Source organism: Vombatus ursinus, unplaced genomic scaffold (genome assembly GCF_900497805.2).
Source record: "Vombatus ursinus unplaced genomic scaffold, bare-nosed wombat genome assembly UNPS02014784.1, whole genome shotgun sequence".
NCBI classification, from domain to species: domain Eukaryota; kingdom Metazoa; phylum Chordata; class Mammalia; order Diprotodontia; family Vombatidae; genus Vombatus; species Vombatus ursinus.
In genome coordinates, this window is record NW_020954562.1 from 18,407,816 (window position 1) to 18,434,334 (window position 26,519).

Sequence of the window (26,519 nt, forward strand, 5' to 3'; positions counted from 1 at the left end):
CAGGGAGAACTTTGTTTGAAATAACTCTGAAAAGAGTTTGGCATACAAGACATATAGACAACTAACAGAAATTTATAAGACCAAACTCTATTCCCCAACAGACAAGTAGTAAAAGGATGTGGACAAGTGGTTCTCAAGAGAAGAATCAAACTATTGTCAAGCAAATGAAACACTGCTTCAGATCACTAATAATGGAAGAAATATAAATCAATGCAATTCTTGAGTTTTACCTAATATTAAACAAATTGAAAACATATTAAAATATATGACAAGTAAATGTTGGAGAAGTAATAGAACTATAGGCATACAAAGGCACTGATGGTAGAGCTATAAATTGACCCTATTATTCTGGTCAACAGTTTTAAATTATGCTAATACATGTCTGTATTCTTTGAAACAGATATTACACTGTTAGGCGTATATCTAATCAGTTAATCAAGCATTTATTTACTATCTACTAGCCACAGTGCTAGGCAATTGAAATACAAATATAAATAATGAAATTATTCCTACTTACATTGCAATGAGGGAGACAAGTTTATGTAAAAATGTGTATAGCATAAATATGAAGTTAATAAATATATGTATATGTACTCATACATACATACATGAAGCAGTTAAATTCAGTGTGGGTTAAGAGCAAGGCTACTAGGAATTGATGAGTTTCATGCAGTAAGGTTTCATGAAGAAGACGGTGACAAACTAAATCCCAAAGTAAAAGAGAGCTACAAAGCAAATACAAGGATAGAATACTTTCCAGGCATTGGAGCAGCCAGTACAATATTACAGAAATGGTCCATGGAGGATCATGAGTGTGGAACAGAGGGAAGGCCAGTTTTGCTGGATCTCAGAGTATAGGAGGCTAATGATTAATAATAAATAGAAAGACATACATGCTCCAAAATATGATTGACATCATTTTTTGTAGCAGCAAACAATTGCAAAGTAGATGCCCATTGATTGTAAAATGGCTAAACAAATTGTAGAAGATGAATGTAATAAAATGTTACTGCATTTTAAAAATGAATTCATTTTTAAATTATTATACAACATAACTCCCAACCTATTTATCCTTATTGGATATCACTTCTACCCCATTCCATGCCCTGTGCTGTGTGGTCAAAACAAAAATTAGTTTTCTTCATTTCTCACTCAATACATTCCATTTCGGTACCTTCATACTCATAGTTCCACATAGCTGTAATGTACTCCCTTCTCCAATCTAGCCCAATCTAATAAACACTTATTAAATACCTATTATATGCCAGGCACTGTGCTAATGCTTGGGAAACAATTAATGAAAAGAAAGAAAGACCCTACCTTCGAGGAATTTACAATTCACTTCTTAAAGTCCAACTCTTCCTTGAAGATGTAGCTCAAGAATCATCCTCTGCATTAAGCCTTTCTTGATGTTCACAACTACTAGTGCTCTTCTTCCCAAACTATCTTGAATTTAGCTACTTTGTACATATTTTATTAACTTCATATTTATTCTGTATATATTTTGTATGTTATGTGTCTCCCTCATTAGAATATATTCTCCTTGCAAGCAGCAATTGTTTCACATTAGTACTTGTATCTTAAGTGCCTGGCACAATGCCTGGTACATAGTAGGTACTTAATAAATCATTATTAATTAATTGGGAAAAACCATGTCCAGTGACTACAGTAATATAAATGGAAAGAATAGCAAAAAATAATCAAAACTGAATAGTGCAAAATAATGACCAAATTTGATTCCAAGGAAGAAATTTGAGAAGGCACTTATTCACCTTTTATACAGAGATGGAGGTTTATGGGTGCGGAACACTAATAAAGTCAGATGTTTTTGACGTATTATTAGATTTGCTGATATGTTCCCCTCCAATTTGTTCTTTGTTATTAGTAATGGTTTTTACTATCTCAGGGTAGGGGAAAGGATTTTTAAGGAAATAAGGTGGACTAAAACCAAAAAAAAAAGAAAAAAATTAAGAGAGGGACTGACAGTCCACTCTTCACCTTTTTACTTTCATTAGATTGTTGGAGATAGGTCTGAGAGGGGAGAGATTCCTCTTTTTCTTCCCCACAACATCATTTGATAGAGACAAGCATATGTCATAGGCAACAATCACTCAAATAATAAATATTTATGAAGTGCTTACTATGTTCCAGGCACTACGTTGTAGAAAATTAAAATAATTCCTGCCCTCACTGATCTCACAGTCTTGCCAAAGGAGACAACATGTACTTTTATAAGGTATATACAAAATAGAAACAAGGTGATACAGCTGAGGTGTGGGTGGGAGTGACCAGGAATACTATATGTGGAAGCTTATGTTTGAGCTGATCCTTGAAGGAAACTTGACAGGTGCTTGCACGTGGCCTTCTTGGGAGTGGACTTTCCCATCCAAAGAAATGGCATGAGCAGAGGGCCATTCATATAATTCCCACAGAAACACCTAGCAAAAGCAGACATATACATGCCTCTTGTCCCAACAGCAAAGTTAATGGACAAAGTTTGTGAACCCTAATATCCTGTACTTTAATTGGGGGTGGTAGTGTGGAATACTCCCCTTACATTGTATAGAAGAAAAGGAATTTTGAATTCTTGGGCAATATTGAATCCACTAGCTTCATGAAATCAGCAATCTCGGAGGTTGCCTTATGGGCAAACTAAAATTCAAGATGTACTAGAGAGAAAAGGAATTTCCTGAGCAATTTTGCCTCTTTAAGAAGGATGGGGATCACACACATGGTCCTTTAGACTGGAGGATCACTAAAAGGGACTGGGGAAAGAGGGCTAGACCTCATCATTCTAATTATTACAGTGAATTATTTGGATAATGTAAACCCAAGGGGAAGGTATGTTGCTATTTTGCAACTCCAAAAAAAAATGTTTCCCTGCCATGGTAGTCCAAGCCCTCAGCAGGTTTCTATAGAATTAATGAGAGAGCCAGTAGAATCTTAGAACTACTGCAGTTGCTTTTTGTGTGTGTGTTTATGTGTTTATTTATAGCCTTCTGTGAGTTCTTTATGTATTTTCTGTGTTTATTTATGATCTTCTGTGAATCCTTTGTTTCTTCTTTGGATTGAAATACAGGTTGTCCTATCCACATTGGAAAAAATGTAGACATGAGTTACATTTAAGCTTTATTTTGGACACTCCCTGGGAGTAAACTATGAGATGGGTGCATAATGAGCCAAAAAAAAGAAAGTAACCATCTAGAATAGGTCTCCAAGATTTAATTCATGTGAGCTCAGGGTCTTGGTGGGGGAAAGTGGTGGTTAGCTGCACCACAGAGGCCATATCCATATGTATTAAAATGACAAGATGTTGGTTTTTGTTTTCAGTGAAATGCTTATGTAGCACACAGTGAAGCGAGTAACAAGTTTGGGATATGTCAGTCAAACCTTATGGCAAACTTTATACAATGAGGGTACATTGAAGGTTTACAAGAAATGTTCATTCTGAAGAAAAAAAAAAGAAAAAAATTACTAGATAGGATACCCCTGTCTGATGCTTTAATTATGTAACTGAAAAGAAACCAAGAAGAACCAGAAAACAGATTTGCTTTGACTCCATGACATCTATTTGTATAAATGTCAGGGTCAAATACGTCAGGGTCAATAAGACTTAGAAAAAACAAAATAGCAACACATTTGGGGGTTATTATAATACTCTACCACATTTATATACACACACATATATATATGTGTGTATATATATATATATATACACACACACATATATAATAGTAGAAAGCTCATTGTATTTAAAGTGAGAGAACTGGAGTAAAAAACACAGCTCTGCTGTTTACTACTTGAGGGACATGGGGCAAGTCACTTAATGGCTCTGAAATTCATATTCATCTTCTAGAAAATGAGGGGTGGACTGGATGACCTTTAAGGTCCTTTCTAGTTCTAAGTATATAATTCTACGATGCTTCAAAATTCCTAAAACTGTTATATTGTGGACCACATATTCATGAACAAATGAATCCAAGAAGAATTTTTAAAATTGTTCTGACTCATCCATATTCTTTTTATATAGCATTTAATCAAAGTGACAAACTGAACATAAACACATAAATATGAAAGCATCAGTCACATTTATTGCAGTGACTTTTGTTTTCAACTTTGGAAAAAAAAAAGAGACAAAATAAAACATTCAGATTGGACTCTGCTGCAACTCCTAGCTACAACCTATGCACCAAGGTTAAGGGCATGAGAATATATCAATTAACACTTTGTCATAATTATTCAGCACTTAGGACAATGTCTGGCACAGAGTAGGTGCTTAATAAATGTTTATTGGTTGATTTATTCAGTATTGATTGATCTTAAATAACTGCAGAACTGTAACTAGATACAAATGATCAATTGATTTTAAAATGTTGCAGAAACTTGGACATTTCTCATGGTCACAGCTCTTAAATGGAACTAGGACAGCAAGATGTGGCCTTTCGGGTCTCAGGAATGCTACTTCCCTGAATCCGTAATTGAACTGTGCTTAAGTTTGGTTTCTATAATCCCAGTGCTCATACAAGATGGTGATCAAATATTCCAGTACAACACCTATGTGGCACCACTACTTGACAGTTTTATGTCTAAGTCTCAGAGTAACAAGGGAGTAAACTCTGTCTCATATGTTATAGAATCCCTCTCTTTTTCTTTCAAAAAATTAATACTATCCTGCATGGTAGGTTACAGCCACTTTTCCAGTTGCTTCAAATCTTGAAACTCAAACAATAAATAAAGCCATGTCAAAAATGTCTGTGCATTGACAAGGAGGCTAAAATACCCCATTTCAGAAAAAAATTCAGGATGTGTCCTCTGACCTCAAGAATAAAATCTACTTAAAGAAATAGAAAAGATATACTCATAAAAAGATGACTTGCAGGTCAGGAATTGCATGGCTAGATCATTTTCCCTGCTCAACCCCCTCAGTAGCACTTAACTTGGAAACTTGGAACCTTGGAAACTGTAAGCACTTAATAATTAAATTAATGCTGAATTAATGACAATACACAATTAATGACAATACACAACGTGTCCAATGAGTAGTGTAAACAATGTATTTTGAACAAGAGGCAGCTAAGTGCCTGGCACATAATAGGAGCTTAACAAATGGTGGATCCAGTGCTAGGCCTGTAGTCAAGGACACCTGAGTTCAAATACAGCCTCAGACCTTCCCTAGCTGTGTGACCCTGAGCAAATCACTTCTCTCTCTTCCTCAGTTTCCTTAACTATAAAATGAGGATAATAACAGCACCTATCTCACAGAATTACCATGGGGATCAAATGAGATATTTGTAGGCACTTCATGAATGATTATTCCTTTTCCCTTCCCTTTCCTTTCCCACTACTGTGGCAAAGAAAGGTTTGAACTAGACCTTAAAAAATGGATAGGATTTGGATAAAACCCAATAACCCACCTAATTTTGATCAATAAGGGAAAGGTTATGTAGTCTATGGTTTGTTTTGCTTGTTTTCTTGTTTGGTGAAGTGTGAGGATGAAATATCCAAATGAGATTTTTTCTATTATCTCTAGAATTCAATTATCCATCATCATCACTTATATCTCCATTTTCAGAAATAATTAAGAGTTAGGAGGTACAAAAGTTACTAAGTTGTAAATAATAGAACAATCTATTTTTTAACAGACCTATGATTTCATCAATATAGGGAGTTCTCAGTGGGGAACTTTCTCCACCAATATCTTTGTTACAGTTTAACCATTCACGGACAACCTAAGATGTTTCATTTGTGCTGTTTTCTCTCTTTTGAAGGGGGATTGGAGGGGAACTGGTGCGACTGCAGCTACTGATAGACGTGTTTAGCAGCACAATAGTACTGCATTTATAAGAATCCTACATCTGTAAATAATAATGAAGTAGAATGACATAATGTATGACAATTAATTTTTTTTTTTTTGGTATCACGGGCCTCTTTGGCAATCTATTGAAACCAATAAAGCTCTTCACATAATAATGCTTTTAAGTGCACAAAATAAAATTGTAGGATTATAGATCAAACAAATTATACTGAAATGTAGTTATCATTTTTTAAATAAATCCATGATCCGAGGGGGTAAGGAGCCCCAGGTGTTTTGGAAAGAACACTCAGCGAGAAGTGAGATGGCCCAGATTCTAGCTTCAGCTCTGCCCCTTACCAGTCATGACAGAGTGAACAGGTTACTAAATTCCCTCATCCTCTAATTCTTCATCTGTAAAATTAGGGAACTGAACTAAATTATATCTAAAGAACATTCCTTCCAGTTCTAAATATTTGTAACCCATAAGAGCCAAAGGAAAGAATATTTCAGAATTCATTTTAAAGTGTTTTTTTTAATTTCCTCCAAAAAAATCTTGAAGAACTCATAAATTCTTACTCTGTGAAAAAAAATGACCAAACCAAAAATATGAAACTAAACAATGATCAGTCCATTTTTTTCTTAGTATATAAATTACTTCCCAGCAGTAACCGACCATTTAGAGAATGACTATTCCAAGAGCAGTAAATGCTATGCTCAAAGGATTGAATTGTTAATGCCACTCCCCACATGTCTCAGGATCCCATTATTCATGAAGGACTAAGATGAATATAATAAGAATTCAACTTCAGGAGAAAAAGGAAGTGACATTTTTAAGCTAAAAAAAGGTAAAGGTCATTTAAGCAGTCAAGTATTCAAATCTGTATGCCTACAGTTTGGGATTTTTATTCCTGAAACTCTTTTGTTCCCTGATTCTTTTTTTTTTTAATTAAGAAACAAAATTTATTATAATGGATTGTTTCATGCTTTAGGAATTCTATATATGTTTATGCGTATTACATGTGTTTGATCCTGTTTTTTGAGAGTTTACAACATCAAGATATAAATTCCATGATATTCAATGACCCAGATTCCCCTAGTGATTGAGACACTCTCTGATCTTAGGAATACATCTGTGGAAGCTGCATTATTTTTTTCAATCCAGAAGGATATTTTTATTCCGTGAAGTTATAACTTCCCAGTACTTAATTACTAAATTCTATGCACTGGACTGAAAGGGTTAGTGTCATTTTCAAAAAATATTTCACATGCAAAGACGAGATTAGTTCAGGAAAAATTAATTCCAAATTAACCTGTAATGCAGAAATCCAAAAATAATACTCCACCCAGATGGCAAAATAATTATCCAAAAGCACAGATCTGATCATGCTAATCCCCCTTTTCTACCTCATGCTCTCCAAACACTTTTTCTTTCAACTAGGTCTATTACTTGCTGTTACCTCTATCTTCTACTCCCTCTCCGCACAGGCTGCCCTCCATGTTGGAAATGCACTCCTTCCTCAGCTCTTGGGCATTTCCTGATCTTATTTTCTGCTTTTCAGTTATATACATGTGTGTGCATGTGTGTGTTTATATATTAATATTACAATGTGAGCTGATTGAAGGCAAAGACTTTTTCATTTCAACTTTTCATGGCTATTGCCTAGTACTTGTGCTCCTTGGCATCTTGATCTAGGAGTTGTGGATTTTGGCTACAATGTTCCTGGAAGTTTTCCACTGGGGGTTTCTTTCAGAAGATGACCAGTAGATTCTTTCAATTTCTACTTTGCCCTCTGGTTCTAAGATATCTGGGCAGTTTTCCTTTATAATTTCTTGAAATATGATGTCTTTTTTTTTGTTCATATCTTTCAATGATTCTTAAATTATCTCTCCTCAACCTATCTTTAAGGTCAGTTTTTCCTTTGAGATATTTCAAATTTTCTTTTATTTTTTTCAGTCTTTTAACTTTGTCTAACTGTTTCTTGATGTTTCATGGGGTCATTTGATTCCGCATGGCCAATTCTAATTTTTAAGAAGTTATTTTCTTCAATATTTTTGTACCTCTTTTATCAACCTGTTAATTCTTTCTTCATAACTTTTTTGCACAAATCTCATTTCTTTTTCTAATTTGTTTCTCTACCACTTATTTGATTTTTAAAATTATTTTGTGTTCTTTTTCTTAATCTTTCTCTTTAACTTTTCTAGGATTTCTTGCTGAGCTTATGTCCCTTCTGATTTTTTTCTTTGAGGTTTTGCTTGTATATATATTTTAAGTCATTGTCTTCCATGTTTGTGTTGTTAACTTCCCTGCCACCATAGTAGATTTTTGTGGTTAGGAGCTTTTTTTGTTGTTTGCTTATTTGCCTAGCCTACTTCTCAACTTTGAATTTTGAGTTAGTATTGGGTTCTACTCATCTCTAGGAATAGGGTTGGGGATTGTCTGAACTGATCTTCTGCCTTTTATGCTCTTCTGCTCCTTTCACAGATCAATCTGGGGGCCTATACATTTTTGATGGTCTAAAAAAGTGTGATCCAAAGAGATTTGTTCACTGCCTTCCTCTGCCTGTGCTCTGCAAATTCCTGACCCAGTTTGTGTCTGCTGGCTTGTGTATGGTAGAGTTTCTCCAGACTCCTGCTGGACTAAGTCATAGTTAACCTGTTAGGAGGTTCTGCAGGTTTGGAGCAATTGAACTTTTCAGTCCTCTTTGGTTTTGATCTCCTGCCCTGGTCCACTGCAGACTTATGCATGGAGCTAAAGGTTAGAACTGAGTCCTCACCCTACTCTTGGGCTCAGCACCACACAGCTGTTTCTGGAACTTATACTTTGCTCTTACAAAAATAGGGCTCCTATTTCCTCACAATGCCTCCTCTCCACCTTGGAAGTGTGACCCAGAACTGGATAAAGGTCAACAGAGCTACCAAATGATACCTATCCTTGCTCACAAAGATAGTACAAGGGTCACTTGGAATCTCTTTCTGCCCAGATATTCAGTCCCCTTATCTTCTCTGGATTCTGGATTGCTCTCCACCACTGTTGTTGCTACCACAGTTCCCTGGGGTCTCTTCTGCTTTCTGTACACTCATGGCCAACCCTCATCCTAGTGTCTGTGGATCAATTTTTTTAAGCAATCCTGGTCTGGAAAAATGACTAATTTTTTTTCTTGTTTTCTCACTCACAATTCAGTTTGGAATGTTCGTTAGGTCATTGTGAGGGAGAGTGTTGGGGAGCTAAGGCAAAATTGCTAGCTTTTCTTTTACCATCCTGGCTCTGCCTCTTCTATAGTCTCTCCAAGGCTCTCCCTAATACTTCATTATGATTTCTGGAAGCAGGCTTCCTGGGTTCTTCATGCAGGAAAGTGGAATCAATTGATCAAGTCAAATGAAGTCTATGCATGTGACAGAGCATGGTTACAATGCCACCAACAATATTTGAATTGTTTCTTAGATATTTTTGCAGGGTTGCCTTGAGGTAAGATCCTTCCACAGAAGTGAGGGGAGGAGGAAGGGGAGGCAATTTGATTAGTGTTTTGAAACCATGTCTTTCATATAATCTTGCAAAACCAGATTTTAAAAGAAGAGAAAGATACACATATGGGGAGGACCCCTACAAATAAGTATCTAGGCACATCAGAGAAGTCTATTAAGTAACATGTTGATCCTGTCTCTTTTGATGGTTACTGATCTTTTGTCACCTCAGAACAAAGCAATATTTCTAGCTTTGGAGTTAATACCTATTGGATTTGAAGAATTACTGCAGGAATCTTGCCTCTGAGATCTCAACTATGCATAAGGAGCCAGGTGTGAGAGGATTTTTCAAGCATATCATAATTGAATAAAACTTTCTCAAGGTACTGTAAATTCAACATTTTTATGAGTATTAATTGCAAAATATAGACCCCTGGAAGTTCAAAACTTAGTCATTTTTGGTGTTTATTTGTTTCATATGCCATTGCTCTTTGTAGAAATTTCCAGTTCCAAAATAAATTTCTGGAAAGCAATTTATATTCAAGAATATACTTTGTTTTCTTTTCTTTTCAAATCTGATTTGGTGACTATAAAACTCTTTACTATTTATTATTAGAGTCTTCACATAAACAGAAATCCAAGGTCTGGGCTGCAAGAAATAAGATGCTTAATAAAAAGGTAAAGTCCTTCAGAAGAAAGAAACACATCTTGTATTTCGTTCTAAGGATCACAATATTAAAAGGGCATTGAGAAGCTAGTATGTCAAAAAGACAATCAAAACTGCAAAAGACCTAGAGTTTATGCCACATGAAGATCATTGGAGAGTGTTGGGGATGTTTAACCTGAAGAAATAAAGACTAAGAGGAGACATGGTAGCTGGCTTCAAGTACTTGAAGGTTTGTCACATCCCAGAGGAATGAGACTTGTTCTATTCAGCCCCAGAAAGAAAGTCCAGGAACAGCAGACGAAAGTTGAAAAGAAACAAATTTAGCTTTGATGTCAGGAAAAGTTCCCCTAAAATTAGAGCTATCAAAAATGAAATAGGCTGCCTTCAAAGATATTGGATCCTCCTTTTCCTGAATGGTTACCTATCATAAAGGTTGCAATGGAGAATTTTTTTTTTTTGCATATGGGTTAGACTAGCTGATGTCTGAGTTTCCTTCCAACTTTTAATTTCTGTGATTCTGGTGCTTTAGGAACAAATGACTCTAGATCAGTGTCACTAAAGAAGGACCAACCTTATACTGAATTTTGCTGAGGGAAGAGAAGGAAGGGGCTCATAGAGTCAAAGCTATCTGAGGCTAGATTTAAACTAAGGCGTTCCTAACTATAAACCCAGCCCTCCATTCACTGGGCCATATAGCTATAAAATGAATAGTAGTCAGTCATAGAGATAAGAAATTTCAATCTGTAAAACAACTGAGAGATCATCTAGCCTAATACCCTCATTGTCCAGCACAGGAAACCCAAGAGTAATTTCTGATTACAAGCAGTTTCTTTCAGAGATTTGGCTGCTTAACATAGAATAGAAAAATACACTTCTCAAATTAAATGCTGAATATTTCCAGCCATAATTTGTACTCAAAAGCACTTACCTTGAGATAAAATATAATCACTGAAGTTGACTTTAGTTTAAGAAGGTAATGTTAACACCCACAAGTCAAGGACTTTAAATACCTACCTTTGACTTTGCCTAACTACTGACTTAACCTGGAGAGAACTGCCCACTGAAATACTAAATTTCTCACTGATACCACATATTTCATCATAACTATCTCTCTTCAAATATCAGCCCCCTTTAACTTCATACTTCACAGGACTCTCAGAAAAGAGTGAACAGAGAAGGATTTCTGGGAGCCAAGGTGGCAGAGTAAGCAGTAGATCACTATCCCTCTCCTATTCTCATCCCCAAACACCCATAAAATAGCACCCCAGAATAGATCCTGGAAAGACAAGGTGGAACACAGCCTTTTGATCCAGGAGACTTAAAAAATCAGCAAATAAGGTCTGTGTCACTCAGAGGAAAGGGTAATACAGTCTAGGACAGAAGGCATCTCATCAAGCCAGCAGGAGATCCTGAGCCCCAAAGTGATGGAGCAGGCAAAAGCCAACACCAGGAACCCCACTTACCTTAGCACTGAAAGGGGCACCACAGACTCCAGCTTGGAGACACACAGACTCCATGTGTGTCAGTTTAGCCCTAGACAGGCAGGCATCCTTCTCCCCATGCTTCAATGCAGCCCCAGGCAGACAGGCAGCTTGCAGCAGTTAGATCTCCCCGTGCTTCAGCACAGCCCTGGGGAAACACAGAAAAAAACCTCACCTGACCTCAGCACACACCAGATACCACCACAAAGACCCCAGCTTAGCACCAGGTAACCTGCCAGATGCTTACTGCCTCCAGCGGCCAGCATCTGAGACTCCAGGGCACAAAACTAGTGACAAGGCCCCTGGACCCCAGCACAAGCAGCTTGGGAAAGTGCCCCCTGTGCTCCAGCAGGACAGCTTTTAAACTTTACAAGCCAAGAAATAGGCAAACATCATGAACAAAAAGCAAAAAAAGAACCTTGACCAACCATAGACAACTTTTATGGTGACAGGGAAGATCAAAATACAAACGCAGAAAAGACAGTCAATATACCTACATCTGAAATGCCAAAGAGGAATATGAATTTCTCTAAAGTCCAAAAAGGCTTCATGGAAGAGCTCAAGAAGGACTTTAAATGTCAAATAGGAGAGGTAGAAGAAAAATTGGGAAAATAAAATGAGAGGTATGCAGGAGAGACTCAATAGCTTGGAAAAGGAAGGACAAAAATTGACTGAAGAAAACAACTCCATAAAAAGTACGGTTGACCAAATGGAAAAGGATGTACAAAAGCTAAATGCAGAAAATAATTTCTTAAAAATTAGAATTGGGCAAGTGGAAGCTAATGACTCTATAAGACATCAAGAATCATTCAAATAAAATCAAAAGACTGAAAAAAATAAAAGAAAATGTAAATTACCTCATTGAAAAAAACAAACAAACAAAAAAAAAAACTGACTTGGAAAATAGATCCAGGAGAGATAATTTAAGAGTTACTGGACTACCTGAAAGCCATAATGAAAAAAGAGAGGCTGGATAACATCTTTCAAGAAATTATCCAGGAAAACTGCCTGAGGTCCTAAAACCAGAGGGCAAAATAGTCAAAGAAAGAATTCACCAATTACCTCCTGAAAGAGACCCCAAAATGAAAACCACAAGGAATATTGTAGCCAAATTCCAGAATTATCAGGCCAATGAGAAAACACAGCAAGCAGCCAGAAAGAAACAATTTAAATATTGTGGAACCACAGTCAGGATTACACTAGATTTAGCAGCTTCTACATTAAAAGATCACAGGGCCTGGAATATGATATTCTAGAAGGCAAAGGAGCTTGGATTACAACTAAGAATCAACTATCCAGCAAAATTGAGTATAATCTTCCAGAGGAAAAGATGGACATTCAATGATATAAGGGACTTTCAATCATTTCTGAATTAAATAAAATAACAGAACTGAAAATTTGATCTTCAAATACAAGACTCAAGAGAAGCATAAAAACATAAACAGGAAAGAAAAAAAAAAGATGTTATTCAATAAGTTTAAACTGTCTACATCCCTTTAGGGGAAGATGATATTTGTAACTCTTGAGAACTATCTTTATTATGGCATTTAGAGGTGATATACCTAGACAGAGGGTTTGGGAATAAGTTGAATTTGATGAAATGATAAAAAAATAGGTAATTAAGGGATAAAAAAAAGATTATACTGGGAGAAAAGGAAAGAGGGAGGCAGAATAGGGTAATTTATATCACAGGAAAAATCACAAAGACTCATCACAGTAGAGGGAAGGAAGGGGGATGAGCATTGTTTGAACCTTACTCTCATCTCGTTTGCCTCAAAGAGAGAATAACATACACATTTAGTTGGTTATAGAAATTTATTACACTCTATAGGGAAGTAGGAGGAGAAAGGGGAAAGAAAAGGGAGGGGGTGGATAGAAGGCCAGGAAGATGAAAGGGAAGAGGTAATAGGGGAAAAGGGAAAGAAAAAAGAGGGGACAGATACAAGGGAGGGGAGATTAAGGGATACAACGATCAGAAGCAAAACACTTGTGAAGAGGGAAAGGGCAAAAGGAATGAGAAAAATATAAACAGTGGGAGAAAATAGGATGGAGAGAAAGACAGTAATTATAACTGTAAATGTGAATGGGATGAACTCTCCCATAAAACAGAAGCAGATGGCAGAGTGGATTAAAAACCATAATCCTACAATATGTTGTTTACAAGAAACACATTTGAAGGAGAGGAATACACACAGAGTAAAGTAAACAGCTAGAGCAGAATATATTATGCTTCAAATGAAGAAAAAAAAGCAGGAGCAGCAATCCTAATCTCAGACAAAGCAAAAGCAAAAATAGATCTAATTAAAGGAGATAAAGAAGGAAACTACATCTTTCTAAAAGGTACCTTATAAATGAAGTAATATTAATACCGCACCAACTGGGATAGCATCTGAATTCTTATAGGAGAAGTTAAGGGAATTATAGGGAGAAATAAATAGCAAAACTAGACTTGTAGGAGACCTCAACTCTTCCTCTCAGAACTAGATAAACCTAACTGCAAAATAAACAAAAAGAAGATAAGAAGGTGAATAGAATTATAGAAAAGTTAAAAATGGTAGATCTCTAGAGAAAATTGAATGAGGATAGAAAGGAATATACTTTTTTTCTCAGCAGTACATGGCACCAATACAAAAATTGTCCATATTCTAGGGCACAAAATCCTCATACTCCAATGCAGAAAGGCAGAAATATTAAATGCATCCTTTTCATATCATGATGCAATAAAAATTACATGTAATAAGGAACCATGAAAAGTTAGGCTAAAAACTAATTGGAAACTAAACAATTTAATCCTAAAGAATGAGTGGGTCAAACAACAAATCATAGAAACAATCAATAATTTCATCCAAGAGAATAATAATAATGAGATAACACACCAAAACTTATGGGATTCAGCCAAAACAGTTCTCAGGGGAAATTTGTATCTCTAAATTATTACATGCATAAAATGGAGAAAGAGGAGATCAATGAATTGGGCATGCAACTAAAAAGCTAGAAAAAAGAACAAATTAAATATCCCAAATTAAATACCAAATTAGAAATTCTGAAAACCAAAGGAGAGATTAATAAAATTGAAATTAAGAAAATTATAGAATTAATAAATAAAACTAAGAACTGGTTTTATGAAAAACCAATAAAATAGATAAATCTTTGGTTAATTTCATTTTTAAAAAAAGAAAGAAGAAAAATTAGCAGTATGAAAAATGAAAAGGGTGAATTCACAACCAATGAAGAGGAAATTAAAAGAATAATTAGAAGCTATTTTGCCCAACTGTATGCCAATAAATTTGACAATCTTAGAGAAATGGATGAATACTTGCAAAAATATAAATTATCCAGATTAACAGAAGAGGAAATAAAATACTTAATTAACTCCATTTCAGAAAAAAAAAGAAATTATACAAACCTCCCTAGGAAAAAAAATCTCCAGGGCCAGATGGATTTACAAGTGAATTCTACCAAACATTTAAAGAACCATTAATTCCAATATTATATCAACTCTTTGGGGAAAAAAAAAAGCAAAGAATGAGTCCTACCAAATTCTTTTTAGAATATGGTACTGGTATGTAAACTGGGAAGAGTCAAAACAGAGAAAGATAATTATAGACCAACTTCCCAAATGAATATAAATGCAAAAAAAAATTTAAATGAAATATTAGCAAAGAGATTATAGCAATTTATGAAAAGGATAATTCACTGTGACCAAGTAGAATCTATACCAGGAATGCAGGGCTGGTTCAATATTAAGAAAACTATCAGTATAATTGACCACATCAATAATAAAATTAATAGAAACCAAATGATGATCTTTATAGATGCAGAAAAAGTTTTTGACAAAATACCACACTGATTCTTATTAAAAACACTAGAGAGCATAGGATCAATGGATTTTTCCTTAAAATGATAAGAAGCATCTATCTAAAACCATCAACAAGCATTACATGTGATGGAGATAAGCTAAAATCCTTCCCAGTAATATCAGGGGTGAAATAAGGATGGCTATCATCACCATTGTTATTCAATATTGTACAACATATGTTAGCTTTTGCTATAAGAGAAGAAAAAGAAATTGAAGGAATTAGAATAGGCAATGAAGAAACAAAGCTATCACTTTACAGATGATATGATAGTATACTTGAGAATCCTAGAAAATCAACTAAAAAAAATACTTGAAATAATTAACCACTTTAGCAAAGTTGTAGGACTTAAAATAAACCCACATAAATCATCAGTATTTCTATATATTACTAATAATGCCCAGCAGCAACAGATAGAAAGAGAAATTTCATTTAAAGTACCTGTAGATAATATAAAATATTGGGGAGACTACCTGCCAAGACAAACCCAGGAACTATATAAACACAATTACAAAATGACTTTTCACACAAATAAAGTCACCCATGGGTAAGCCGAGCTAATATAATAAAAATGACAACTCTATCTAAATTAATTTACTTATTCATTGCTATAAAATCCAACAACTAAAAAAATTTATAGAGCTAGAAAAAATATTAACAAAATTATTCTGGAAGAACAAAAGGGATATCAACAGAATTAATGAAAAGAAATGCAAGGGAAGGTGGCCTAGCTGTACCAGGTCTAAAACTGTATTTTATAATAATCAACAATCAGCAATCATCAAAACTACTTAGTACTGGATAAGAAATAGAGTGGTGGATCAGTGGAGTAGGTTAAGTACATAAGACACAGTAGTCAATGACTATAGTAATCTAGTTTGATAAACCCAAAACTCCAGCTTCAGGGATAAGAACTCACTATTTGACAAAAACTGCTGGGACAACTGGAAAACAGTATGGCAGAAACTTGGCATAGACCAACATCTTACACTGTATACCAAGATAAGGTCAAAATGGGTACATGATTTAGACACAAAGGGTGAAAGGATAGGCAAATTAAGAGAGAAGGAATAGTTTATCTGTCAGATATATGGAGAAGGGAAGAATTTATGACCAAAGGAGATATAGAACATTACAAAATGCAAAATGGATAATTTTTATTACATTAAATTAAATAGACTGATGTTGAGTGAAGCGAGCAAAACCAGGAAAACATTGTACACAGTAACAGCAGCAAAGTGCATCAACCAACTTATTTTTAGCCCTTCTGAGCAACGCAATGATCTAAGTCACTTCCAAAAGACTCAAGATGGAAAGTGTTTTCCATAGCCAGAGAAAGAACTATGGAGTTTGAATGTAGATTGAAACATACTATTTTCTGAGAGTTTTTGTTTTTGTTATGTTTTTTTCTCATGGCTTTTCCTTTTTGCTCTGATTCTTCTTTCATAACATGACTAATGTAAAAATACGTTTAATATTATCATACATTTATAGCCTATATCAACTTTGCATGATGTCTTGGGGAGACGGGAGTTGAGGAAGGGAGGGTTTTACAACTCAAAATCTTGTAAAAGTGAATGTCAAAAACCAAAAATTAATTATTTTTAAAAGAAAAGAGCAAATATACTGTTTTCTGCATTCTTAGATGCCAAACTAGACCCAACAATGAAGGGCTCAGTGGAATACTTTATATCTCAGACTTAGCCAGATTTCTTACCTGCTGACCTACAGCAATGTTTGTCTAAGACATATATAGGGAAGGGCAAGTCAACTCACTGCATACAGGAATAGCAACAATATATATTCTTCAACTTTTTTTTTCATTTTTTTTCCTTCTGTGGGTAGGAAGTAATTAAAGAAATGAATAAGCAAAAATGATGTAATTTTGTCCTTGGCCAAGAGCAAGGGATAATCAATAGAAAACTCATACAATCTGGACGATCAATAAATCTCATACCAGGGGGAAAGGAAGGAGGGCTTTGGATGGATGCTCCCTGGTGAATTTATGAGAAGTTACTGACAAGATGGCCAGGCATCAATAGTTTGGATTATGGATGATTTGGGTATTTTAGTATTTTAATCCACAGAGTAAACCCTAAGAGGCTTCAAGGAAGATGTATATCTAGAGTCGAGACTCTTAATCTTTTTTATGTGTCATGGACTCTTATGGCTGTGTGGCAAAGCCTCAGAACAATGCTTTTAAATGCATAAAATAAAACATATAGAATTACAAAGGAAACCAAATATACTGAAATAATCACCAAAGTCCATGGACCCTTTGAAGTCTATCCATGGACCCTATGGAGTTAAGTGGACTCCAGGTTAACAACCCGTGATCTAGAGTTTTGTTTTGTTTTTTAATAGCTGAAAGTTAATGATCACCTTGAAAGAAATAGAATAAATAACCAAAGGAAGGCCTTCTAATTCATATTTCCTGTGATGCAAACAGCAGGTTAGCTTTACATATAACACAGATGGGGCAAGTAGCCACTTATATAGTGCAATGCCAAGAGGCTAATTCACTAAAATGGTTTCCGCACAATGGCCTTCTAAGTACCCCACATTGTCATATTTCTAACTTTTCTAGACCCCTGAATAGAGCCCTGAAGATATCTATTAAAATGTGTATAATATCCAGTATAGGAAATTAAGTCATTATCAGTCATTGAAAGCTCAAGTTAATTTATCAAATGTCTGTCATCCAGCTAAATCTAGAGGGAAGAAAGCATTGGAAAGAAATTTTTGATGGGATGAATGGGGCAGGAAAGTTCTAAAACACACTCATTGCAGGAGAAAGCAAGATTTAGTAGGATGACACATAGGGGATACTAGGAAAAGGTGGAGAGATGAAGGCTAGGAAGCAGAAGAGGAAGGATACTCAAAAATGAAAAAAATAAACTCACAATACTTTACATTTGTACAGCACTTCATAAAGTAATGCATTTAGAGAGTGCTAGAGGGACTGTGAAGAATCTTCAAATCATTGTTTACCCTAAGCCTTGGCTCTGACAAATAGCTTAAGAGTCAATCAATCAGTCTCTGAGCATCCAAGTGCCTACTATGTCCCAGACACTGTGCTAGATACTAGGTAAACAAAAACCAAAGCGAAACAGTTACTGCTTTCAAGGGGCAAACATTCTGATAAGGAGTCAACATGTGCATAAATAGATACATACGAAATAAACCCAAAACAGAGGTACAGGGTAACCTCAGGGAATAAGACCTGGCAACATCAGTGGAAGGGTGGGACAGGAAAAGACTTTGGCAAAAAAAAAAAAAAATGATGCTTGTTCTGGATCTTAAAGGAAATCAAGATTCCATAAGGTGGAAATGCAGGGTGTGCATTCTAAGTGTTGTGTTTGTGTGGGGGGGGGGTAGAGTTACATTCTAATTTAAAAATTATAAATTTCTTATATATGAGTCAGAATCAAAATAGAAATCAGACTGCTATGAATGAGAATAAAGTCCTCAAACCCTACAGAGCAAAACAAAGTCCCTAAACTGTCACATTCTTTTCTTACTGGGTGGCCAGTGCGGAATGAATGTAGAGAAGGCAAATATTCCCTTCTCATGGTGCAGCAGCTATAGAGGACATGAGTTCTACACTTCCTGAAATATAGAATGAAATATAATTTCCTAAAGCAAGAATGGCACAAATGGTGATTAAGATACCTATCAGCCAATGAAGCTTATATCTGTGTGGTAAATTCCCATCGCAACACTCTTAGCCTCCTATTTTATTGAGAAGATGGAGGTTATCACCTGTGAGCTCCCACATCATACATTCTCTTTGCCTCAAAATGTTTCTGACAAATTTTATCTTCCTTCTATTCTTTCTCAGAGGAAAATGACTCCGTCCTTTTTTTCTAAGCTAATGCTTCCATTTGTGGATTCAGTCCTGCAAATTTTCACCTGGCCAAAGACCTTATCCTTTCTCTGGCTAGCATTTTAATTCTGTCCTTCACTGCTGACTCCTTGCCTTCTGCCTAAAAACATACCTTATCTTGAAAAACCTTGACTTTATACTATAGTCAAACTTTACCCACTATCCAGCATATCTACTTTCTTTGGCTGATGAACCTTCTGAAAGAATCATGTACTGAATTTCTTTACCCCTTGCTTGATACTCCTTGAAATTGAAGTGATTTCCCTCCTCTACTTAAATTGCACTCTCAAAAATCATTATTGACCTCTAAATCAAAACCAGTGACTTGTTTTCCTCAGTCTTCATTCTCTAAAACTTTTTTTTTTATCCCCTACATGTGGATATTCCCTAAGGTATAGTATGGAGAAGATCATAGACAATCATAGATTTATGGATAGAAAGAAGCTTGAAGTACATCAAGTTTAACTCACTTACTTTACAGATAAGGCAGAGAGAAGCAAACTGATTAGCCTTAAGTTATATACACAATAAAAGAAACAGATAGGTTTTGAATTCAGGTCTTCTGACACCAACTCCAACCTTCTTTCCACTTCACAATGCTGTTGCACCCCCTCTGCTCTTTTATTTCTATATTTTCTTTCACAAGAATCCCATCTGCTCTCTGATTTCATCTTTCAGTAATATATATATATATATGTATGTGTATATATGCACATGCACACACATATGTACATATGTATATATAACATATTGTATATACATATGTATAATGTGTGTGCATGTGTGTATGTATAAATTATTCTCCTACTTCTGTTCATTTTGTCCTGCTTCTATTAATGTCTTTCCAGTTTTCTCTAAAATCATCCCCTAAATAGTCTCTTACAGCAGAATATTACTCCAAATTTGTTCAACCATTCCCCAGTTGATGGAAACACCCTTAGTTTACAATTCTTAGATGACACAAAAAAGAGCTGCTACAAAGTTTTGTATATATAGATACTTTTCCTGTTTCTTTTATTTCTTTAGGGTATAGAACTAGTAGCTGTATTGCTGGGTTAAAGGGTAAGTACATGTATTAACTTTTGGAGCAGAATTCCAAATTGTTTTGATTCAAATCCTGATCTCTATCACTTACTATCTGTATGGTCATGGGCAAATCAATTCATTTCTCAATTCATTTCATATGCTATTGATTGCTTATATTCCTTCTTCTGAAAACTACCTATTTGTAGCCTTTTACTATTTATCATTTGGGGAACAGCTCTTATTCTTACAAATTTGAATCCATCTCTTAAATGTCTTTGATAAGGGCTTGTATCTGAGAAATACAACTTTTGGCTTGCCCTTGGTTAGAGTTCTTATACACTGTTTCTGTACTCAACCACCAAAAGTTAGATGGAAGGCTCTACAGATTGCTCTTCAGAGCAAGAGATCTGTAGGCTCTTCCTTGGTCTGAGCTTCAGACTGGCCTGTGGGCTGGATCTGAGACTCTACTCTGTTCTGTGGTCAGAACCACATAGCTTCTGCTACTTGTCCAATGCACGGATTCAGGCCTGTGACTGTACTTTGCCTTGGTCTGCCACTCTTAAGTACAGATTCCCTTCTCAGTCCTCACTGGATCTTTGATCCATTTCTACTATATAAGCAATAGAGTTGCCAGGTGCTATCAGGTACCTCCATCCTGGACTTTATCTTGCCCTAGGGCATAGCCCAAGGCCTCAGTTCAATTCCTATGCTGGAAGGCTCTGGGATGTAGACCCCATCTTTGACTAGACCCCATCCCCAATGTCTGCAGACCTCCATTTCCCTATGGTAACTTGTTCTAGAAAAATGATTCACAGTGATTTTTCCTTAGATTTTCTGATCACAAACTGGTCTGAAGAATTTTCTAGAAATGTATTGGATTAGTTGGGGGGTAGCCTGGGCTATATCACTTGCTCCCACTCCGCCACTTGGAGGATCTCTTCTCTAGCCTAATTTTTCTTACGTATTGTTTTATTGATATCATCCTCTCCTCAATGTCATTTTGTATCCCCCCCTTTTCCTTCTTCCTTTTGCAAAGATCAAGCCAAAACTCCTATTAAGGCCTGTCACAGTCCATTTTTATAGCCATAGGAATTATGGCTATAAGATACCTTAGCTAATACCCTCATTTTATATCTGGAGAAACTGAAGCCCAGATATGTTAAATGACTTGCTCAAGATCATACCAGTAGTGAGTAGCAGAGCCAAGACTGGAATCCAAGTCTGCTAATTTCAAATTCAATGTGTTTCCCACTATATTTTCACTGTACTTTCTCTAATTTACCTTCCTTGGCCTATCCTTATGATTGATTTGCCTTTTGCCATTGCTTGGATTTTTCTCCTTTCTTGGTCTCAGTGACTCTGCACTATCCTGGTCCTCTAGCTATGTGATTTCATACCTCTGTGGACTTTGCTGGCATCTCATCTCAGTCTGAGTTCTTCTCTCTCCTCTTCATTTATTAAAATATTACCTATCCTTCAAGGTCTAGTTCAAATTTACTTCTTCCATATATCCTTCCCAGACTACCTTAGTCTGAGCTCCTTTAGCATTAACTATGTATCACTCATAGGACTCTTACAATAGGTAAGTTGACTGTGTTTTGTTATTTTTTAAATGAGTACGGTTTGACACCCCCAATCATATCACATTCCTCTTGGAAGCAGGGACTACATCTTATATTTTATTATCTTCCTTTTGCACCTAAGACAACGTGTTTCTCCTAGTTCAATGAACAATTGTTCACTAATTTGCAAATCCAATGAAGTCATGTGATTCTTCTATGTGATATTTCTTGAAGCTTTTGCCAATGGAGGACATACTCTGGCAGATCCTACAGCATGCTGAAAAAAGTTTCTGGTATGGTCCTAGCAATGGACCAAATGACTTGTCCTTGAGGAACCAACCTACCTACTACCTATGTTCAAAAGAAATCATCCTCAGCTTGCCTACAAGCAAATGCATTAATCAGCTCCAGCAACCCTTGAAGACTATCTACCGAAGTGCAGAGAAGTTTTGATTTGCCTTGGTAAAGGAAATACTCAAGCCAGTGAACTTGCAGATACTTGGGAAACAAACATAAAATTGATAAATAATGTTTAGAAGAGACATTAAGTTGGTCAGCTAAAGAACTAGAAGAAAAAATTGAAATAGATCAAAGTAAGTTTCTTATTAGAATTCTTTTGAAAAAATACATGTTCAGATTTTTTTTCTCTTTCCCCACCCTGCCTAAACATGGAGCATTCCTTTCTTTTTTTGTACATATGCCTTATCAAGAGATCTTATGGGAGCTTAGTTTCTGGTAAACGGCTTACTGTACTACTAATAAAAGGAAACAGAGTTCAGAATGCTGGAAAATTAAATCTCAGATTACTTAAAATGCTGCTCTACTCTGGTAGTAAAAATAAAATAAAACACAAGTGAAAACTGGTGCCAAGAACCCTAACATGGAAAACTATAGACAATTGTCTGAAAATCACGCATGAGGTCTGTTTCCCCAATGGCAGCCCATTACTATGGGAAGTGCCTCAGCTTGTCTCTTAAATGATTCTCCATTTCAAGACACTGGCTCTCCAAGTGCTAACCTCATGTGCATAGAAATCAAGCCAGCTCACTCTAGGCATGGTTAAAGTTTAGGCTTTGAAAGCCTTCTTTATATGCTCCATTTGTGGGGGTAATTTAGATGGGGCTGGGGTGCTACATGAGTCTACCAGATGGTACTTAAAAGAGAATGAACAAAAGTTCACATATTCCCAGGTTTTGTACTAGACAAGAGAACAACAATTTTCTCAATGAGATGATGGTTTTGCTGAACAAAGTACTGTATAGTAAGACACAAGTTTCTAGAGAGAATTCTAAAATGGGTCTGAGGAAACATATGTAGTGGGGACTACAAATCTCTTGACACCTATTCCATGAAGAGTTGATGAATCCTTTCCAGAAATGGTCTAAGTTAATTTGAATAATTCAACCCAACTGCCTTAGGAAAAGACAAGGGCAGGGTTGGGAGAAAGGGAGGAATAATCAGGGAGAGAAAGGAGGTCTGTCTTGAACTCTGAGATCCAACATGGAGTGGGGAAGGAAGGAATTGCCCACTAAAAGAGTAGCCTCACTGTCAAATGTGAATGTTGTGACTCACCATGGTATTAAATATGGCCTATCTGCATGATCTACAAGGAAAAGTTCTCATATCTCCCCTACTTCCCTCACTCTCCCACAAATCTACCATGTGAGATTTGTTGAGACTATTTACAAAATAATGCTCAAGAATAAAGGAGGAATGTCTTTCCTAGCTGTAAATACTCTCTGAGATTTGTCCTTTATAAAACAGGTTAGAGAGCTAGTCTCCTGGGAATGGGATTAGTACTTCCCATCTGTATAACTCTTTAATATTTGGAAAGCACCTGACATATGTTACTGTTATCTCATTTGATCTTCACAACAACCTTGGGAGGTAGGTATTATTTTTATCACCTCATTTTACAAATGAGGATACTGAAGTTGACACAGGTTAAGTGACTTGCCCAGGATCACACAGTTAGTTAAGTGTCAGAGGCAAGATTCCTTGGGTCTTTCTGACTTCCGATCCAATGTTCTATCTATGACAGCTTACTAAAAATAATCACTACTTACTAGAGAAGTGGCAACAAAGGCAGATTGCAGGTAAGACTAGCAATAGAAAACACATGGTGGACAAACATTATATGCTAGAAGAAAGCCAAACTGTAGAAGCAAAATCTCAGAATGAAAAAAGTGGCAGAAGGGAGAGGCTTTGAGGAACACTAAGGACAGTAAGAGGACCACTACTTGTTGGGAGCTGAGGGGTCCTGCAATGAGGAAGTAGAGGATAGCAGAGGGGAGCAATGATAGGAGGCAGTGTTACTTGATTGGGGGGGGGGGAGGAATTGAAGGAGGCAAGCAAAGGGCTACAAAGAGAGGTGCTGTGCAATGTATCAGCAATGCAGGGAAATAATTTGACTGCACTGCCAAGGAATGTATTGCAAGTCACACATACTGTAGAAGTTTCTGGGGATGGTTGTGTTGAAGTTTAGGGGTTTAGGGGTGCTGGGACCCCAAAATCACAGTATGTGGGTTCTGCCCAAAAGAATTCTACCCAAGCCTTCTTTCAGCCAAAGATAAGGTTTATTAAAGATCTGTCATATTGGGCAGACTCTTAAGGAATCTGAACATTTATGAGGTATTGACTAAGTTCTTAAGGAATCTGAGCGGTGACTAGATTATAAGAATCTGGTCATCTTAATGGAGACAAGATAGACCTTATATACAGAAAGACTGTGGGAGGAATCTAGGAGTGACCAAATAGTTTGGGGTGACTGGAGGAGTCTCAGAAAGAACTGTATGGGAGTGGCCAACGAGCTGGGTTGAACAGAATGCCTGGGACCTAGACCAAGGGAGAATGGAGATTAAAGGTGGGAAGTGGTCTGGGGCCATAGGGCAGTAAGACAATGGAGGACTAGGCTAGATTAAGGGTAACAGAATTAGGAGATTGGGCAATAACAATAATATTCTAACATAATTTTGATTATACAAAAATATGTTGTTGACTAAAATACGTATGTGTTTTATTTAGCAACTTTGTGCTTGCTAGTCTTAAAGCAAAAATACTATGATAAGGAAAGCTATCAAGGAAGTCTTAAGATGAGACCATGAAAAAGCTAAGCCAATCTGGAGGGAGAGAAGAGTTACTCCCTTCTAAAATTGACTCCACTTGGTGTCTGCTGCTTTGCTTGGTTTTAACTCCACAGAACAAGGTGCCCCTTTCAGGACACTCTCATCACTTCTAAATTCACTAACATGAGCCTAATGCAAGCCTTGATTGACACTGCCTCCCTTGGCATCTTCTCTCTTCTGATTGGAGGACTGAGGGGCAGACTACCACATTACTCCCTATGCCTTCCTGTATAGAGGGCAGAAACTTGAATCTCAGCTCCTCTACTTTGCATCCGCTGCTCTGTCTGGTTTCAACTCCACAGAACAAGATTTCTCTTCATGTACCCTCCCCCTTATCCCAACTTTCCCACTTTCTTTTGCATATCCTCCCCCAACTGCCACTGGATTGTGGGCTCCTTGACAGCAAGCACTCTTTTTTTATTAATTGCATCCTCAGTGCTTAGCACAGTGCTGACACATTGTAAGCATTTAATAAATGTTTACTGGATTGGATTGTTTTAACAGACATTAAGGAGAGTAAAATCTTGAGAAACAGACATTTTCATTTAAATGATTTAATAATCTCCTATTAATGATCTTAAAGCTAAAGAATAACATGTTCCCTGAACTGTAGGAGTCAGTAGCAAATACATTCTCCACTTAAAGCATCAAGATTATCATCATAAATCATGGACTTTAGAGCTAAACGTCACCTTAGACATTGTCAAATTCATCCTCATAATTTTACAGTGGAAGATACTCAAACCAAAAGAGTTGAGGTCCTTCCACAAGATCACATAGGGAGTAAATAGCAGAACATGGATACAAACATAAATTCCTCTGCCTTGAACTTGAGTGTCCCAAAATGTGGAGAACATTGAGCAAAGAGTATGGTGGCCATTGAGCAAAACTGTGGCATGGAAGCTGTTGGTCCTTCAGAGGTCCAGAACTGGGCCATCTTCACTTCAAAAGAGTCATGAGATCCATTGATGGTTGGCACAGTAGTATGTACATTTTTTTCTGAAAATTAGACTGCTCCTTGAGAGCATGAACTGTGTTTTGGCCTTGCTTAACATCTCCACAGTTTAGCACAGTGTCTAACACATAGTAAGCACTTAATTGATGCTTCTTGATTTGATTAGGCTTCACTTCGACCATCTCTGAAACTTCATAGCTTTGATGCACTGTAATGGCAAAACGTCCACAGGCTAGCTTTTCCTTTCACACAGAAATGTTTCAGTGTTTCCCTTTTGTTGTTTTGACTTGCAGGTGTCAAGGCTGAAGAAGGAATTTGTACCAGGAAAGGGCATTCTCAGCCACCTTTTGAGGCAGTGGAAACCTTGCAACCTTTTTTGTTTACAATGGTTTAAACTTCAGCTACCATGTTCAAGGCAGTGCCCAAATACTGACACCAAGTGGCTTGACATGATTGAGTATTGTTAGCATAGCAGTGATATGTTAGTGCTAGTACTTTATAGAGCAAAATATTTATACAGCAAGTCTTGTTCTAGCTTTTGGGCCAGAAGGAATGCTGTACTTCTTGATTTAAGTGCAATCTTAAAATGGTGGTAAAGGGAATTACACTGTAGTTTAAATAAATATTTGGTTTTATGATCCCATGGGGCAAAATCACATGCATGCTGGTATGTTTTTAAGGCAAAAACACCAAAAAAACTTCTT